Source organism: Protopterus annectens, chromosome 2.part1 (genome assembly GCF_019279795.1).
Source record: "Protopterus annectens isolate FY-2018-M chromosome 2.part1, PAN1.0, whole genome shotgun sequence".
In the NCBI taxonomy this organism is placed as follows: domain Eukaryota; kingdom Metazoa; phylum Chordata; order Ceratodontiformes; family Protopteridae; genus Protopterus; species Protopterus annectens.
The window spans coordinates 473,475,825-473,493,678 of NC_056729.1; the positions used below are offsets into that span (position 1 = coordinate 473,475,825).

Here is a 17,854-nt window from a genome sequence, read left to right on the forward strand (position 1 = left end):
CTCACATTTCAAACAAATGTTCACATCTCTGGAACCATAGGGATTATGAAAGAACTTTGTACAAAAGTAAAGCAAGCTCAGTCAGCAGGGTAAAGTGCCTCAACGATACGAACTAGTAGAATCCAAAGAAAAACTCAAGAGGCAACACCATATGAAGTGAAGGAGACTTTAATCACATATAACACATCCAGATAAAAAGTAGTGAGCGCTTTCGCTTTCCTAAGAATGCTTCTTCAGACTTAATGATTCTAACAAAAAAAGATCCAGTTTAAAAACATCCAAATGATGCACTAATTTACTGTTCAGCCAAACACATCATTACTTTCATTTAAAAGACTAGTGCCTAATGCATTCATTACTTCTTCATATTAAAAACTTGTTAATTTCTTTTAACAGCTTATATATATATATATATATATATATATATATATATATATACACACACACACATATATATACACACACACACAAGAAAATATATAGAGTATATATGTATGTATATATATATATATGTATATATATATGTATGTATATATTCTATGTATAAATATCAGATGGAACATTCTAATAATTCAAAACATCTCTATTATATGAATGGATAATTAATTTATACCAAGTATTGCCATTAACTGATTGTAAAAATAAGACAATGTGTTCAAAATATCACTAAACGGCAGTGTAATCTCATTTTCAAAATCACTTAGTATGTAAATGTGTAAAACGTATATACAAATCATTATTTACTCGATAATATAAAAAAAAATAAAAAAATTCATATCTAAAACCATAGCATTAATGCCCTTGAATAATATTTAAAAACATTTATTAAAGAAGAAGAAAATATACATTACAACACCAGTGTAATATGGCTGTTTTTGTTAACTTCTTCTATGTATATATAAATCAGAGTTATGTCTAATACAAGTTATAAACTACTAAGACTGCCCATATGAACTAGATAAAAAGTGGCATAACACATCCAAGTCTCTGAGGGTAGAACTTTAAGATGAATTTATTCAGTTTCCCTATGTACCATATAAAAATGAATATTAATGAATAAATGAATATTAAGCTATGTGCTTAATGAATAAATGGCCTATCTGCCAGGAAAGGTTTCAAAGTTTCAGCTTCAAAATCCATTTATTTTCTTTTTTTTCTGTGTGATTCCTAATATTAGATTAGGGAATATTAGGAATCGCACATAAAAATAAGAAAATAAATGGATTCTGAAGCTACAAGCAAAGGGCATGGACTAAATGAAAAAAAATTTTTAAAAAACTTTCCTGGCAGATAGACCATTTTATTCATTAAGCACATAGCTTAATATTCATTTCTTATATGGTACATAGGGAGATTGAAGAAATTCATCTTAAAGTTCTACCCTCAGACACTTTTTATCTAGTTCATATGGGCAGTCTTAGTAGTTTGCAACTTGTATTAGACATAACTTCTTCTCTGTATATATAAATCAAAGTTAACAAAAACAGTCATATTACACTGGTGTTGTAATGTATATGTTCTTCTTTAATGAATGTTTTTAAATATTATTCAGGGGGCATTGATGCTATGTTTTTAGATAGGATTTTTTTCATATATATGTGTATATATATATATATATATATATATATATATATATATATTTTATATTATCGAGTAAATAGATAATGATTTGTTAAGTACTGAGCTTTTAAATATTATATAAGTTTTACACATTTAAATACGAAGTGATTTTGAAAATGAGGTTACACTGCCATCTAGTGATATTTTGAACACATTGTCTTATTTTTACAATCAGTTAATGGCAATACTTGGTATGAATTAATTTTATCCATTCATATAATAGAGATGTTTTGAATTATTAGAATTTTCTATCAGATATTCATACATAGAATATATATATATATATATATATATATATATATATATATATACTCTGTATATTTTATTTTGTGTGTGTGTATATGTATGTATATATATATATATATATATATATAGTCTCTATATATATATATTTTATTGTGTGCATATATATATATATATATATACATATATATATATATATATATGAAAGCTGTTAAGCGAAATTAAGTTTTTAATATGAAGAAGTAATGAATGCATTAGGCACTAGTCTTTTAAATGAAAACAATGATGTGATTTGCTGAACAGTAAATTAGTGCATCATTTGGATGTTTTTAAACTGGATCTTTTTTTGTTAGAATCATTAAGTCTGAAGAAGCGTTCTTAGGAATGCGAAAGTGCTCATTACTTTTTATCTGGATGTGTTATATGTGACTAAAGTCTCATTCGCTTCATATGGTGTTGCCGCTTGAGTTTTTATTTCAATTATGAAAGAAGTATAAATAGCAAAGTCTTCAGCACAAACTATTTTTATAGTGATAGTATTCTTTAGGTTCTAGGTCTTGAACTGAATTTTAGACGTCACAGTAATCACGGTAACTATTACCTTTGTAATATTTTGTAAACAACTTACAGTATCTCCGCAACCACTCAAGTTACACACACACTGTCAGCCACATTTTATTCATCTAGCTGGAGCTTTCATGTGAGACTCAGGAGTTCTGTTTGTGTTACTTGGTTGTTGAGATATTTTGAAAAATGTGAAAATTTTATCTCTGTAAATTAATACTATAAAAACAAGTTTATCGTTTTTCATACACAAGACAGAGGTCAAATATTAATGCAGTTGAGTTTGCTGTTATGTAAGCTTTAAGACAAAATATTTTAAAGCCTTGTACATAGCATGGTTTAGGAATTATTGATGCAAATATGAACCAGGAATATTTGACACCTGGAGGTGTCAGTAGTTGTTAACTGGAGATGCACCTGGAGGTGTCACTCAGATGTAGTGAGTTAATATGAGAGTTCCACCAGAGAGATCTGTTCATGAATTTGCATCTAAACTTAAGGAAGTCATATTAGTGTATCGTTCATACCTTCTTCTTTGTTAGTGACAGAAACTGAAAAGATAGTAAATGGCATGTACTTCACAAGTATTCTAGAGCACACTCATGCTAGACGACTTCAACATAAAAGCCAAAGGTAAACCCAAAGCACAGTTGAGATATTAACTTCCTCAACCTCAGACATATTGTTCAGCTCCTAAAGGACATTACAAGATGTAACTCTGCCAAAAATGAAACTCTCATTTTCCAGTCTAATTGTAATCAACAGGTGACACAGATGTAAATCAGTGGATGTACTTCCCAAAAGCCTCAGTAATCAGTGACTTTTTTCCACTTGATCATTGTAAACTTAAAGAAGCCACCCTCAAGCAGATCTTTTCCTGAAGCAAACAAACCACAACTGCTAGACATTTTAGATATCATTGATTGACCCTAGTGTACCCAGTGTATTCTGAACCAAGATCCAGCATATTTGGTAGACAAGCTCACAAACTCAGGACTCTGTGTTTCCTGTAACAGTTAGAAGACTAAAAGGGCAACACTGCCCTTGGATAAACAAAATTCTCAAGCATTTGACAACATAGAGAGATGCAACCTGGAGGTTCTGTAAAGGCAATCAACCCAGCAACCTGTTACACCAAGAGTGCCTCAGTTTTGCAGTAGCATGTAGATTAACCATGAACATAACCAAAGCTGTGTGTATTAGAAATAAACAGTCAAATATTTCTGCTAACCCCAAATGCTTCTGGCATATTATCAAAGAAATTACCAAATATATAATTGACAAGACATCCATAGGAAGACCTTCAGAAAACACTACTTTTGATTCTGAATACAAAGCCTTCATACCTACTTCAGTAAAGTCCACTGTTATCAGAATAACCTTCTGCTTCAGCTCATGAAAGGCCACCCCTGTTAGTTATCTGTATTCTCTAATTAGTATAAGACCACTGTTTCATGTTATTGAAATCTTATACAAGAAAACCAAAAAAAATGTTTAATAAGCTAGAAAAAATGTTAGGAGGCAGATTTAGCTAACTCTCCACAGGATTCCCTGGAATGCAGTCACAAAAAATTGAAAAACTTGCTTTCAATTTCAACCTTTCACTTCTGGTATTGTACCAGCAGCTTTTAAATTTACACTATTGTGCCTCTTTCCACACTCTAAACACTGTAGACCAGTTGCCAACCTCATTAAAAAAATAGTTTGCAAACAGATATTAAATCACATTTGTAACTACAGTACAGACTTCTGTGTGGCAAATAACATGTCTTCCATAATGATGTAAGCACCATCACTGGTTACTAACTTTGTATATAACAATGGGAAGGAAAGCACATTAATTGCTGGAATTTTCACAAATACAATAAGGGCTTTTTAAACTGTCAACCATAAGCTGCTTCTGGAAAAAACTAGCTACATTTAATTTTGGGCATAACGCAGTTTTATGGTTAAAGAACTGCTTAGCAAATAGAACCTTTCATATCCTGGTAAATTCCCACTTAGATGTAGGAACATTCTGTTTTTCCCAGGAATCATTTGTAGAGGAACATATTCATGCAATGTTCTGACAGCTTCATCAGTACTCTTTCACAAAAATTTTATCAAGACTTTAAAATCATTAACTCCATGACCAGTGTTACTCGTATTAGCATTAACACATCTAAATCAGTTTTATACTGTTTGGCACACAATAGTTACTAGCCAAACGGTCACCTTTTATCATCAAAGACTTGCAAGAAAAACCTATGCCCAGGGCAGACCAAGAGAATTACTTGGGTCTAATACTATACCCCCACCCTAAAATTCAGATAGAATCATTTGCTTACAGAGTGCTGGGCCATCTCAAACTGTGCTACAAACTGTAACATTTGCTCTAACCTGATGCATGACTTGCTTTACCTAGAAATGTGCTTATCCCAGAAGTAGAGTACGGCCTGTCTCTCATTACATGTCAGTCCTCTAAAAACAGAATCCATCACTTAGCGCATAGAGCAGTTGCATATACCTACCATTGTGATCTTCCAAAGACTTAAATGGGTTCTACTGCAAGATAGAGGTAAATGTGCTGTTTATTACAGTTCTGTTGAGTTGATGAGAAATGCTGTCCACCTGTTAAAACTCTACTAGCTGCTAAGGAACAGTCATGCACATTGAGATGCTGACATTCGGATATTATTTCTTTTACTAAGACCTTCATTTGGAAAGGCATTCAGAGAGAATTTTAATAAATTAACCCCAGCCACATGCAATCACCTACCTGCTGTCATTAAAAAAGAAAATACTTTAACATTTAAAGGGTTTAAAAAACAAACTTCGATAGCATTTAATGAATTTTGTAGTCTTGCACTTGTGTCAAGGAGTTTTTAATAACATTCTGCAAGTGCCAGTTGTATTTCTCATTCTTCTACTTTTTCAACTCTGTATTGAGTTTTCTGTGTCATCTGTTATTTATGTAAATTTCAATCCAGTTTATTCCTATCTGTACTGCATAATTTTGAGGATCCTTTCTCATGGCCGAAAAGGGACAGCCTATCAAGTCCACCTACCCAGTTACCAAATTAAAATAAGTAAGTCTAGATGGAACTCTCAAGATACTTTCTTTAGGAAATCAGTCTCTCTTACACTTGCATCATTTTTGCCATTACATTTGACAGTTTCTTGTGAGGGAATATATATATATATATATATATATATATATATATATATATATATATATATATATAGAGCAAAGTATCGGTAGCTCTGATTTCTTATTTCCTGTCAGTCTGACGATCCTTCCACATCACAAGTCAAATCCAAGAGAATCTGAAGGTTTTTCAGCTCTATGCTAAAATTCTAAACAAAAAACTTCACTCCTTACAAGCTGTCCCCACCCTAGGGAATGATGATGTCTGTGCAGCCACTGAAACATGGTTTAAAGCTGCCCATAGCAGTGCAAGACTAATAATAACTTCCAGACATTTAGACCAGCTACTGTCTTGATTTACATCAAAAATAAATATACCTCAAGGTTGGTCAAATAGTATGATGCACTTGAGCTTCTCCATGTTCAGTCACTGTAGACAAAATCTCATACCACTTCCTTGCAAGCTATAGGTCCCCTTCTTTGACCAAGGAAACTCGCAACACATATTTAAGCTTACTGGAGACACTCACCATTCAAGACAGTACCATATTCAGGACAACTTTAATTACCACACTATTAACTGAGAATCATATACAGTGCAAAATGTGCAGGTACATAGATTCTTCCACTTTGTAAACACAGACTCCTTGGACTAGATTGTCAATAAGCTGTCAAGATGAACAAACATAATGGATATGATCCTCACTAATATGGAAAAGTATTGCACACCCTCGAGTGTAGTTTTCTGTCTGGTAAGGTCAGACCACAAAATGGTCTCCTGTGAAGTACAAATAAAACACAGAATCCCAGCTAACCCTGGGACATTCAGGAACTACTCTAAAGCTAACTTACTACTATTAAGTAGTAACCTGACAAAATTTCAAGCCCCCCTAAACTCTGAGAACACTGCTGTCTATGCAGAACTGTCCACAGAAACCCTGTACAAGCATATTAATAGCTGCAGAGAGGCAGCTGTGCCTACTAGGAATAAGTATATATGGCAATAATCTAAGTGGCAATGCTCAGATCTGCTTGGAGTTAGTGCAGAAGGCACAAAATACACTGAACCGACCAATATCGCCAACATCCTGGCAGACAGTTTCAGTGCAAACATCACCCCCCTCTCACCCCCAAAAGGGCCCATAACCATACCAGAAGAATGTAGAGCCCCTGAAATCACAGACACTCAGGTTAAAACAGCCCTCTCCAAAGCTAAAAACTCAGCATCAGTGGGACCGGATGGTGTCCCAGGCTGCGTCCTACACGAGCTCAAAGACGAGCTACCCCCTCACCTAAACACACTGTTCAAACTCAGCCTCTCCACAGGCTATGTACACATAGAGTGGTGCACAGCAACGGTTATTCCACTCCACAAAGGCAGAGCCACAACAGACTCCGGGAACTATCGCTGTATAAGCCTGACTAGCTTGGTTTGCAAGGCTATGGAGCGCATCATTATGGAACTCATTGACAGAGACATTGAGAACCTCCAAACACTGGACCCTACCCAGTTTGGCTTTAAGGGCAGATCATGCCACATAAACCTGGTGGACTTCTTTGAGACAGTTACCAAGGCTATGGAGGAGGGAAAGATGGTACCCACAGCTTACCTAGACCTCGCAAAGGCCTTCGACACCATTCCCCATTCTGGTATTTTAGACAAGCTCACCAGCCAGAACATAAACCCCTATGTCACAAGATAGGTTGCCAACTGGCTCACGGACAGAACCCACATGGTGAGAGTTGCGGGAGCTAGGTCCGAGACTAAACCAGTTACAAGTGGCTTTCCCCGGGGCTCAGTCCTAGGATCCCTCCTGTTCGGCATATACTTCTCAGAGGTACAGGCAAGCACTGGAGGACTGTGACTGATCAAGTTCGCAGACGACTGCAAACTAGGGGCTATAATTGACTCTCCGGCTGACACAGACATTCTCCAAAAGGGTCTCACTGAGACGGATACCTGGTGTCAAAATCAAGGCCTCAAGCTAAATGCCAAAAAGTGCATAGTCATCCCCTTTGGAAAAAACAAAGTACCCACAAACTACCACATAGATGGTTGTCCCCTAAATATGGAAGACGTAATTAGGGATCTGGGGACCCAAGTAGATAGTAATCTCTCCTTTAATAATCACATTGCCACAGTGGTTAGAAAATCCTTTTGTGTGGCCCACCTAATCACAAAAGGGTTCGCATCCAGATCAAAAGAGGTCATTGTGCCCCTCTACGCATCACTCATCAGACCCATCATAGAGTACAATGCCTCATTTGGGATGTACCTTACAAGACACCTGCAACAGCTGGAAAGACCACAGAAGTACCTCACCAAGAGGATCACTGGCCTCAAACTCTAGCTGTACTCGGTTGCGTACTGCCTACTCAGAGGTGATCTCTACCTGACATACAAGGCCATGTCCAACCCAGAATTGATGGACATGCTCCACCTAAAGAAAACCATATCCCCTCGAGCCACACGCTCTAGGGATCTAAACCTCACCACAACAATAAATAGGACATGCTGAAGGGATAGATTCCTGTCCCAGAGACATCCTATGCTTTGGAACAAGATTCGAATCTAAATTCGACAGAGCTCCTCACTAACACTCTTCAAAAGAAACCTTGACGAGTGGATGGGAAGCAAAGTTTATCCCGGGGATCACTTCAGTGGCTCTGCTGGACAGAGGCACAGGGAACTAATCTAAGGGGATGGCAAAAGCCAACACATTCTGGCTAGGCTTATAAATGCATTTGGGCAGATAACCTAGTACCTACCTATGAACCTATAACTAAAAAAATAAGCCACCCTGGTGGATTCACAACATCAAAGGCTGTTTAACAGAAGGAAGAAAATCATGGCAAAAGTTGAGGTGTAACATCCATCAGGATAAAAGTCCTGTCCTCAAACTAAACAAACAACTCAGTAGGACAAGTAAAATCTACCAAAGCCCAATTTTAGGTAATTTGGCCTCCCATGCCAAGAACAATCTCAAGGTATTTTTAGCTATGTCTACAACCTCAAAGGCAGTATACAATTGTGTGCAGAGGTCATTGCTAATGGAGCCACCTACACTAAGCCAGAAGCTATAGCAAACCTACTGGCAGACACATTTGGCTGTGTTTACCTTTCTCTCTCCTTCAGCCTCCCCTGAGAAGATACCATCAAATATAACTCCCCAACTATCTCTAGAGAACAGGTCCTCAATGCTCTAAGGCAAAAAACACTGCATCAATGGGTTTTAACAGTAACCCAAGCTGCCTTCGAAATAGCATGAAACATGAGCTATCAGGCTTTCTGAAATCATTGTTTAATTGTAGCTTCCAAGCAAGATTCGTGCCTCACAAATGGGGGAAAGGCAGCCATCATCCCTCTAGACAAAGGCGGGACATCTACACACCCATACGTCTCATATGCAAAGCCGTGGAAAGAATGATCATGGAAATGATCAGTAATTACAAAATAAACCTCCAGGAACTGGACCCAGCCCACTTTGGTTTCATCAAGGACAGGTCATGCTTTTACAACTTGGTGGACTAATTTGAGAAGGTCTCCAAAGCAATGGATGAGGACTAAACAGTTCACATTGTCTACCTTGACCAGCCCAGGGCATTTGACACAGTATCCCACTCAGGCATTCTAGACAAACTCAAGAATTTAGGTATAAACCCTTATGTCTCCTGGTGGATAGCCTGCTGACTCACAGGCAGGGCCCAGAAAGTTAAAATTGGGAAGTCTGTTCTCCAGTCAAGGCTCTCTCAATCTGGTCCTTTTTGGCATTTACATCTCTGAAGTCAAGACTAACATCAAGGGTCTCTGGCAGACCAAATATGAAAATGATTGCAAATTAAGAGCATTCATAGAATCCCCCATGGACACTAATGTTCTCCAAGACAAGCTAGCACAGACAGATAACTGATGTCAGAGCCCTGGACTAAAACTAAATGCCAAGAAATGCATAATAGTAACCTTCAGGAAGTCAGCCAGCCAGCCATGGTAACTACCATATTCACAACGCATTCTTGAGAGTCAACCTCGTAGTCAGGGACTTGGGGCACACGTGGATGGGGCTTTGACCATCACATGTTTACAGTAGTAAGGAAGTCATTCTGTGTTGTGCAACTTATAATCAAAGGTATGGCATGTAGGTCCAAGGAGGTCATTGTACAGTTGAGAGTCTGTTGTCCAAACTAATTGGGACCTAGGGTAGTTTGGATAATCAAACATACATTGAACTGGATAAAAAACTTTTAAAATCTTGTGTTTTCGGCATGTAGGGAATACACTTTTCAACCATTCAGCGATTACAGTAGACAGTGAAGAATATTTTTCACACATGAGCAGGCTATAGACTCAAAAAACACCAACAAGTGATTACGTATAATGTTTATATATTCAGGCTTCATGATTTTTCCTACCCAAAAACTTTGGATGGCTGTGTTCGGATAATTGACATTTCGGATAATCGACTGTCTACTGTATTCAATACTCATCAGCCCTATCACTGAGCAAAATGCCCCCTTTGGTATGTACCTAATCATGCACATCCAACATTTGGATGTCCATAGAAGTTCCTGACAAAGAATACAGGGAATAAATAATATGTCTTATGCAGACCACCTCAAAGCCCTATTCCTATATAGGCTCATAGGTTGGTACTAGGCTATTGGCCCTAGGGCCTATACAAGGCTAACCATAACAATTCCCTGGCTATTTCTTCCCACAATATTTACTTCCCTGGACCCCCTGTCTAGCAGGGCGACTGATGTGATCCCCGGGGTGAGTTTCCCATCTCCCATCCAATCGTCAAGGTTCCTTTTGAAGAGGGCCAAAGAGGCGCGCTGCTTGACATGTAGGGGCAGTCTATTCCAGAGTCTGGGGAGTCTCTGGGTCAGGAACCTATCCCTCCAGCATGTTTTGTTCAGTGTGATGACAAGGTTTAGATCCCTGGAGCGTGTGGCTCTGAGGTATTGGGATTTCTTGAAGTGTAGCATGTCCAACAGCTCTGGTTTTGACATGGCCTTGTATGTTAAGCAGAGATTGCCTCTGAGTAGACGATATGCGACACAGTATAGCTGGAGATGTTCTTCATCTCACATTGCTGCACTCATAACCTGTGGGTAGTCCGCTGTCCTCGGTCGGACCGAATACCAAAGAGTTAGGCTGGCATCGGTCATGGTCGCTCAGATCTGACGTCAGTACGCCGAGGTATTAAAGCGCATGACCGACGTCATATCCCCAGTCTTTCTTGCCGCATGGTCCGAAGTAGAAGCAGCGTTTGCAAGTGCCGTTCGGCATTCTGAAATTTTCGTATTCTGAGTTTCAGACCGAAAACCAAGTTGGGCTAAGTACCCCGTTGGGGAATATTTTTGTCTTTTCTTGCCTCAGTTAAATCCGGATGTCAGAAAAAGTGAATAATTGTATTTCTTGTGGGAAACAGATACCTCATAGGGATTATCAGTCTCTCTTTATACCTTGTTTGGGGCCTGAGCACGACGTAGTCGGGTGTCGCTTTTGTGCTAGATTTAATAAGCGCACCATTAAACGTAGGTTAGATTGCGCTAGGCTGGTCTTCGGTAAGCGGTGTAATTACAATATGCCGTCGGATCCTCCGACGCCCGCTACCGCTAAGAAGCGCAAGGAAAAATCTTTAAAGTCCAAGCAGGATGAGTCGTCCGTTCCGGACGCCGGTTCTTTAGAAACTACGGTGGAATCTGTGGATCCAGCCGAGGTTTCAGCTGAGTCTCAGGGGGAGCCGTTAATTTTACAAGATGTGGCCTCTCAGGAGTCGGGTCAGGCTGAGGGGGCCTCTCAGGTTGCTGTACTCCCTTCTTTGCATAAGGTGGTTAGGCCTTCCCCTTCTGTCTCTAAGGTACCTTCCAAGGTCAGGCCTGGTTTGTCTTCCTCTGGTGTCAGTCCTAGTTCTGCAGGTTCTGTACCTAAAAAACACATGCTTAAAATGGCAGAAGATTTGATTTCCTTAATCAGAGGTTCTATGCCCCCCCCCCCCCGATAAGAGGCCTAGGGTGGAGCCAGACGTGGAAGGTTTGGAACATTCTTCAGATTTCTCAGAGTCTTCGGCTGAAGACATTCAGGATTTTCCTCCTTATTCTGATTCAGACGCAGAGGATTCTAGTCCTTCTGCTTCTCCTCCAGAGGATATTTCTTTTTCAGAAACCCTGCATTCTATGAGGGAGCATTTTAAATGGGAAGGTCAGGATTTCTCAGATTCCCGAAAGAGGCTTAGGGAATTTTTGTTTTTACCACAGCATAGTATACTTTGGCTATACCTCCTGTTTTGGATGTTGTCCAGGATGTTTTCTCTGAAGCTTCCCTTAGTCCAGACTCTCTGCCTCCTGCACCGGTTAAACCAGATAGGTATTACAGAGTGCCAGAGGCTCATAAATATCTGTATAAGAGCCCTAGGGCTGACCCAGAAACTATCAGCCAGGGTCCTAAGGGTGTCAGGGCTTCTGTTGTAAAGAATCCAGTTCCTATGGATAAAGATTCTAGAGCTTTGTATAGGTGGGGTAAAAAAGTGTATACCTCTTCCACTCTAGCAATGAGGGCTTTGAATTGCCAATTTCATATGTTGAAGTACCAGAATTTTCTCCTTACTCAGTTAAAGTCTAAGGTAGATGCTTTGGCAGAGGGCATAGACTGTAAGGAATTACAGGATTTGGTTCATGCCTCTGATCAGGTGGGTAAGCATTCTTTGCAGTGTGGTTTTGATGCTTTACAGGCTTCTTCCAGGGTGGCTGCCACTGGATCAGTTATTCGTAGGTACGCATGGCTTAAGGATCAGAACTTGTCAGAGCATGTTAAAGTTCGAATTTTAGATGCTCCTCTTCAGTCTGAAGTTTTGTTTGGTTCTCCGGTGGAGTCAGTCTTGAAGAAAATGGAAGACAAAGCTAAGTCTATGCAGACTGTTAAGGATTTTTTGCAGGTACAGCCCCCTAAGTTTAGCAGAAATTGGCCTACTAAGGGATGGGCTTACCCTTCTTCAGATTTACAGTCTAGGGGCAGATCTAGACGTGGTAGGGGCAGAGCTCAGGGTTCTTTCAGGCCTAGAACGTGGAGTTCCCCTGCACAATCTACAGGTGAGGGCAGGGGCCAGTCCTTTTGTAAACAGACCCAATGACCTGCATCTTCAGCTGCCAGATCTTTCCTGTCTGGCAGCTCCTCTCGGAGGAAAGTTGGCACTTTTCAGACAAAATTGGCTTTTAGTCACCCAGGACAAATGGGTGTTGGACATTATAGACCGAGGCTACAAGTTTTATTTCCACACATTGCCTCCTTTCAAAGGCATGCCAGACGTTCCTCCTCAGCAAAGGGTGGAGGCTCACAAACAGATTTCTTTACTTCTTCAAATGGGGGCTATACAGCAGGTCCCTCTGTCAGAAGTGGGCCTAGGATTTTATTCTCGCCTGTTTCTTGTACCGAAGAAAAGGAACACTTGGAGGCCAATTTTGGATCTATCTATCCTCAACACATAACTGGACATTCCAAAATTCAAAATGTTGACTTTGCAACAACTTCTGCCTCTGTTGGGCAAAGATCACTGGATGGTAACTCTGGATCTCAAAGAGGCTTATCTTCATATTCCTATCAGGCCCAGTTGCAGGAGATTCCTGCGTTTTCGGGCTGGGACTTTACATTATCAGTTCTCTGCATTGCCCTTTGGCTTATCTACTGCGCCCAGGGTAGTCACAAAGGTTCTGGCTCCGGTGATAGCCTTCTTAAGGTTAAGAGGAATACAAATTTATCCTTATTTGGACGATTGCCTGATTCTTGCTCAAGACAAAGACAAGCTACTTCATCATCTACAGTATGTTATGGCAGTGTTAAGGTGCCTAGGGTATTCTGTGAACGAAATAAAGTCCAGTCTAGTACCCTCTCAGGACATGTGCTTTCTGGGTGTGAGACTGAATACAGCCTCTCAGATGGCTTTTTTGACCCCAGACAAGCAAAGGAATCTTACACTTTACTTCCAACAATTGTCTCTACGGTCCAGGCTGACTGCAAGGACAGTCCTTCAAGCCTTGGGGTTCATGGCATCTTGTATTCTGGTGCTTCCCAATGCCAAACTGCATATGAGGAAGCTACAATGGTATCTCAAAAGTGTATGGACTCAACACTGCCACGATTTGGACACTGTCATTCAGATAATACCTTGCATTCAAAAGGAATTTTTATGGTGGGCTCAGGAATGTCACCTAAACAAGGGACTCTCTGTAACCCGACCAGAGGCGAGTCAGATCTTAACGACCGATGCCTCAGACAAGGCTTGGGGAGCACACCTCAATGGAAAATGGGTTCAAGACACGTGGCCTGCCAGACTTCAACATTTACATATCAACTTGAAGGAGATGTTAGCAGTCCAATTTGCATTAATGGCTTTCAAGGATCTTCTTCACCCAGGACAAGTGTTGATTCAAACAGACAACACAACTGTCATGTGGTACATCAACAAGCAAGGGGGAACCCATTCGTACCCTCTTTGCAGGCAAGCTATGATTTTGTGGGAGACTGCTCTCAGTTTGCATCTCACTCTTCAGGCAAGGTTTCTGCCAGGAGCACAGAACTCCTTAGCGGATGTTTTGAGCAGACAGTTGGTGGATCCCCACGAGTGGAAGTTGGATCCTCATGTATTTCGACAATTGACAGTGATTTGGGGGACTCCAGACATAGATCTGTTCGCTTCTCCACTAAATTTCCAGTGCCAAAGTTTTGCACAAAGATGTTTCATCCAAAAGCTTGGAAAGTGGATGCTCTATCATTCAATTGGAACAATCTTCACGTCTATGCCTTTCCTCCTCTGCCTCTCCTTCCCAAGGTGCTCTTGAAGGTCAGACAGGACAAGCCCTCCATGATTCTAATAGCTCCAGATTGGCCACGGCAGCACTGGTACCCTCTGCTGAGGAGTTTAGTACGGAAGCCTCCTTGGCCTCTGCCATCAATTCCACACCCTTTATTCCCAGGCAGGCAATCATTTCCTCAATATCAGGATACAGTCCCTGCATCTGACAGCCTGGCATATTCTGTTCTAGAACCTGGAGGGTCACAGCTTCCTCAACAAGTTTTGAATGTCATTTTGGAGGCCAGAAGGCCTAGTACAAGGAAAGTTTATGCTGATAAATGGAGGAGATTTTTTATTTGGAGCAAAGCAAAGAGCTTTGATGTTTCAGGGCCTAATTTGAGTGTTTCACTTCAATACCTTACAGAATTATTAGACAAGGGTTTGTCTTTCTCCTCTGTAAAAGTTCATGCTGCAGCCATTTCTGCTCACTATGACTGTGACCCACCATTATTCTCTCATCCTTTGTTTAAGCAATTTCTTAGAGGGGCAAAGAACATAAGACCCCCGCGTAGAGCTCCTACTCCTTCCTGGGATCTCAATTTTGTGTTGGAAAAACTCACTTTACCTCCTTTTGAACCTGCAGCTACATCTGAGTTGAAGTTTTTGTCTTGGAAGACTGCTTTTTTGTTGGCCATTACGTCTGCTAGAAGGGTATCTGAATTACAGGCTGTAATGGCAGTCGAACCCTTCCTGATTTTTCATAAGGATAGGGTATCCCTGCGTGCTAACCCTACTTTTATGCCTAAAGTGGTTTCAAATGTGGCCTTGAACCAATCTATTCATTTGCCTACATTTTATGCTGATCCCCAAAATAAAGGGGAGAAAATTTTACACACTTTGGATATTCACAGGCAGTTGCGTTATTATTTGAGCAGAACTAAAGGGTTCAGACAGTCTCAACAGTTATTTGTTTCTTTTGCTTTGGGCTCTCAGGGGAAACCTGTTTCAAAACAAACTATTTCTAAGTGGATTGGCCATTGTATTGCTTTTTGTTATTCTCATCATGGTAAGGAGATTCCGGCTGGAATCAGACCTCATTCCACTAGGACTACTGCCACTTCTACTGCTTTTTAAAGGGGTGTAGCTACTAAAGATATTTTGGAAGCAGCTACTTGGAGTTCAGTGCACACTTTTTCTAAACATTACCATCTCCCTCTTTATTCCAAATCTAGGGCTGGGTTTGCCACTGCAGTTTTACAGGGCATGTTAGCAGCTCCCAATGCTTTATGATTTTGCCAACCTCCCTTTACCTTTGCTTTGGGATTCTACCCACAGGTTATGACTGCAGCAATGTGAGATGAAGAACATAGTACAGTTTTGTACCTACCATAAATGTAGATGTTCGAAGATCCACATTGCTGCAGTCCAATTTACCCTCCCTCCTTCCCCTCTGTAGTTTGGAGTGATTGTGTGGTTTGGGTTGTAAATATTGTTTGTACATGGGTTTTGGAGGTTTTCTGTTTTTGGCTATGGCCTTTCTTTTTAGGGCCTTCTGACATCTGGGGCAAGAAAGACTGAGGATATGACGTCGGTCATGCGCTTTAATACCTCGGCGTACTGACGTCAGATCTGAGCGACCATGACCGACGCCAGCCTAACTCTTTGATATTCGGGCCGACTGAGGACAGCGGACTACCCACAGGTTATGACTGCAGCAATGTGGATCTTCAAACATCTAGATTTATGGTAGGTACAAAACTGTACTTTTCTTTAGACGGTCAGCATAGGGCATCTACTTTAGGCCTGTGATTCTTTTAGTGAGGTATTTCTATGGCCTTTCCAGTTGTTGCAGATGTCTTGAGAGGTACATACCAAACAGGGCATTGTATTCTATAATGGTTCTAATGAGGGATGAGTACAGTGGGGCAATGACCTCCTTTTTCCTGGATGAAAAGCTCTTAGTGATGAGGTGTGCCACATAAAAGGATTTCCTGACTGTTGTGGCGATGTGGTTGTCGAAGGTGGGACCACTGTCCATCTGTGTCCCTAAGTGTCTTATCACACTTTCAGTGTTTAGTGTACTGCCACCTATGTGGTAATTCACGGGTACATGTTTTTTTTTCCCCAAAGGGGATAACTATACATTTCTTGGCATTGAGCTTGAGCTCATGGCTCTGGCACCAAGCATCTGTTTCTGTAAGGCCCTTTTGCAGAATATCCACATAATTTGGGGATTCAGTAATGGCTCCCAATTTGCAGTCATCTGCGAACTTTGTTGGCCAGAGTCCCTTAATGTTGGCCTGTACTTCAGAGAAGTAGATGCCAAACAAGAGCTGTCCCAGGACTGAACCCTGAGGTACTGCACTTGTCTGGAGCCTCCTTCAGGCTGTTGAGAGATCTATGAGTTGCATTTGACAAGGCATTGTCTGACCCTACTGTGATGGAACTCCTGTATATCCACAAAGCAAGCAGAACCAGAATTACCCATTCAAAAGACTTAAACTTGCCTGTGATATAAATAGGACCTGCTGGAGAGACACTTATGTTTCCTAGAAACTATCCCTTCTCTGGATCAGCCTCTCCATCTGTGTGAAGTAAAGGTCCTCCCTAACACAGTTCAAGTGTAACCTGGATAACTGGATGGGGAACAGGAAATTTGCTGCAGGTTTAGCACCTGTGTCCCTCATAGACACTGGCAGCCTATGCATGGTTCATATCACAGGCTCCTGCTTTATTTTATTTTGAATTTGTTAAATGGGGTAGAGCACTGATCCCATTGGACTCATTTCACTCTCAGCACAGTGAAAACACAATAGTTACATGACATTATAGACAGAGTAAATAATGTGCTATGTATACATATATTATATGCAAAGTGAGGATCATAAGAATAAAGGATAAATGACATGTACAAAGTGAGTGAAAAAACAGTATATACATGCATTATATACATAGTGGAAATTAGAGTTGGCATGCTGTAAGAATCACAACCAGAAATAGTCAGAACAAGGTATGTAGATGGAAGAAGGAATGAATATGACCAGAGAGATAACAGTTGTATTTTTCTAGAGTCTTGAAATGGGCTTTTAATTGTGAAAGAAAATGTTTCATCTAGGAATCAAATAACAAGGTGTGTAAACCATTCAGCCCTTAAAACCAGACAGGAATCTGGAAATATGGGTTCACATAGTCTATGATGAAAATGACCTGCTACTGAAAAATCAAAGCAAATGTCTATAACAAATTTATTTATTCAAAGCAGATTAAGCACGTTCATCCCAGACAGGACTTCATCAGAATACTTTTGTAATACAAACATGGATGGATTTAAATAATTCTATCAATTAACAGTTAATTAAATAATTACATACCTGAATTTGTGTTGTTAAAAATACATACCTAAAAAAAATTCATAAAACATCTTAAACAATGTAGCTCACAAAATAAGTTAAATGTTCCTGGACAGCTTTTTTCAGTGTACCATGAAAAAAAACATAAAATACCATAC

General features: G+C 40.0%; 1 protein-coding gene across 1 annotated transcript in view; it reads left to right on the plus strand.

The window, feature by feature from the left end:
• The window catches only part of USP38 (ubiquitin specific peptidase 38), a 534,729-nt gene that overhangs the window by 464,944 nt on the left and 51,931 nt on the right, over positions 1 to 17,854 (plus strand). The gene's annotated exons all lie outside the window — the stretch shown is intronic.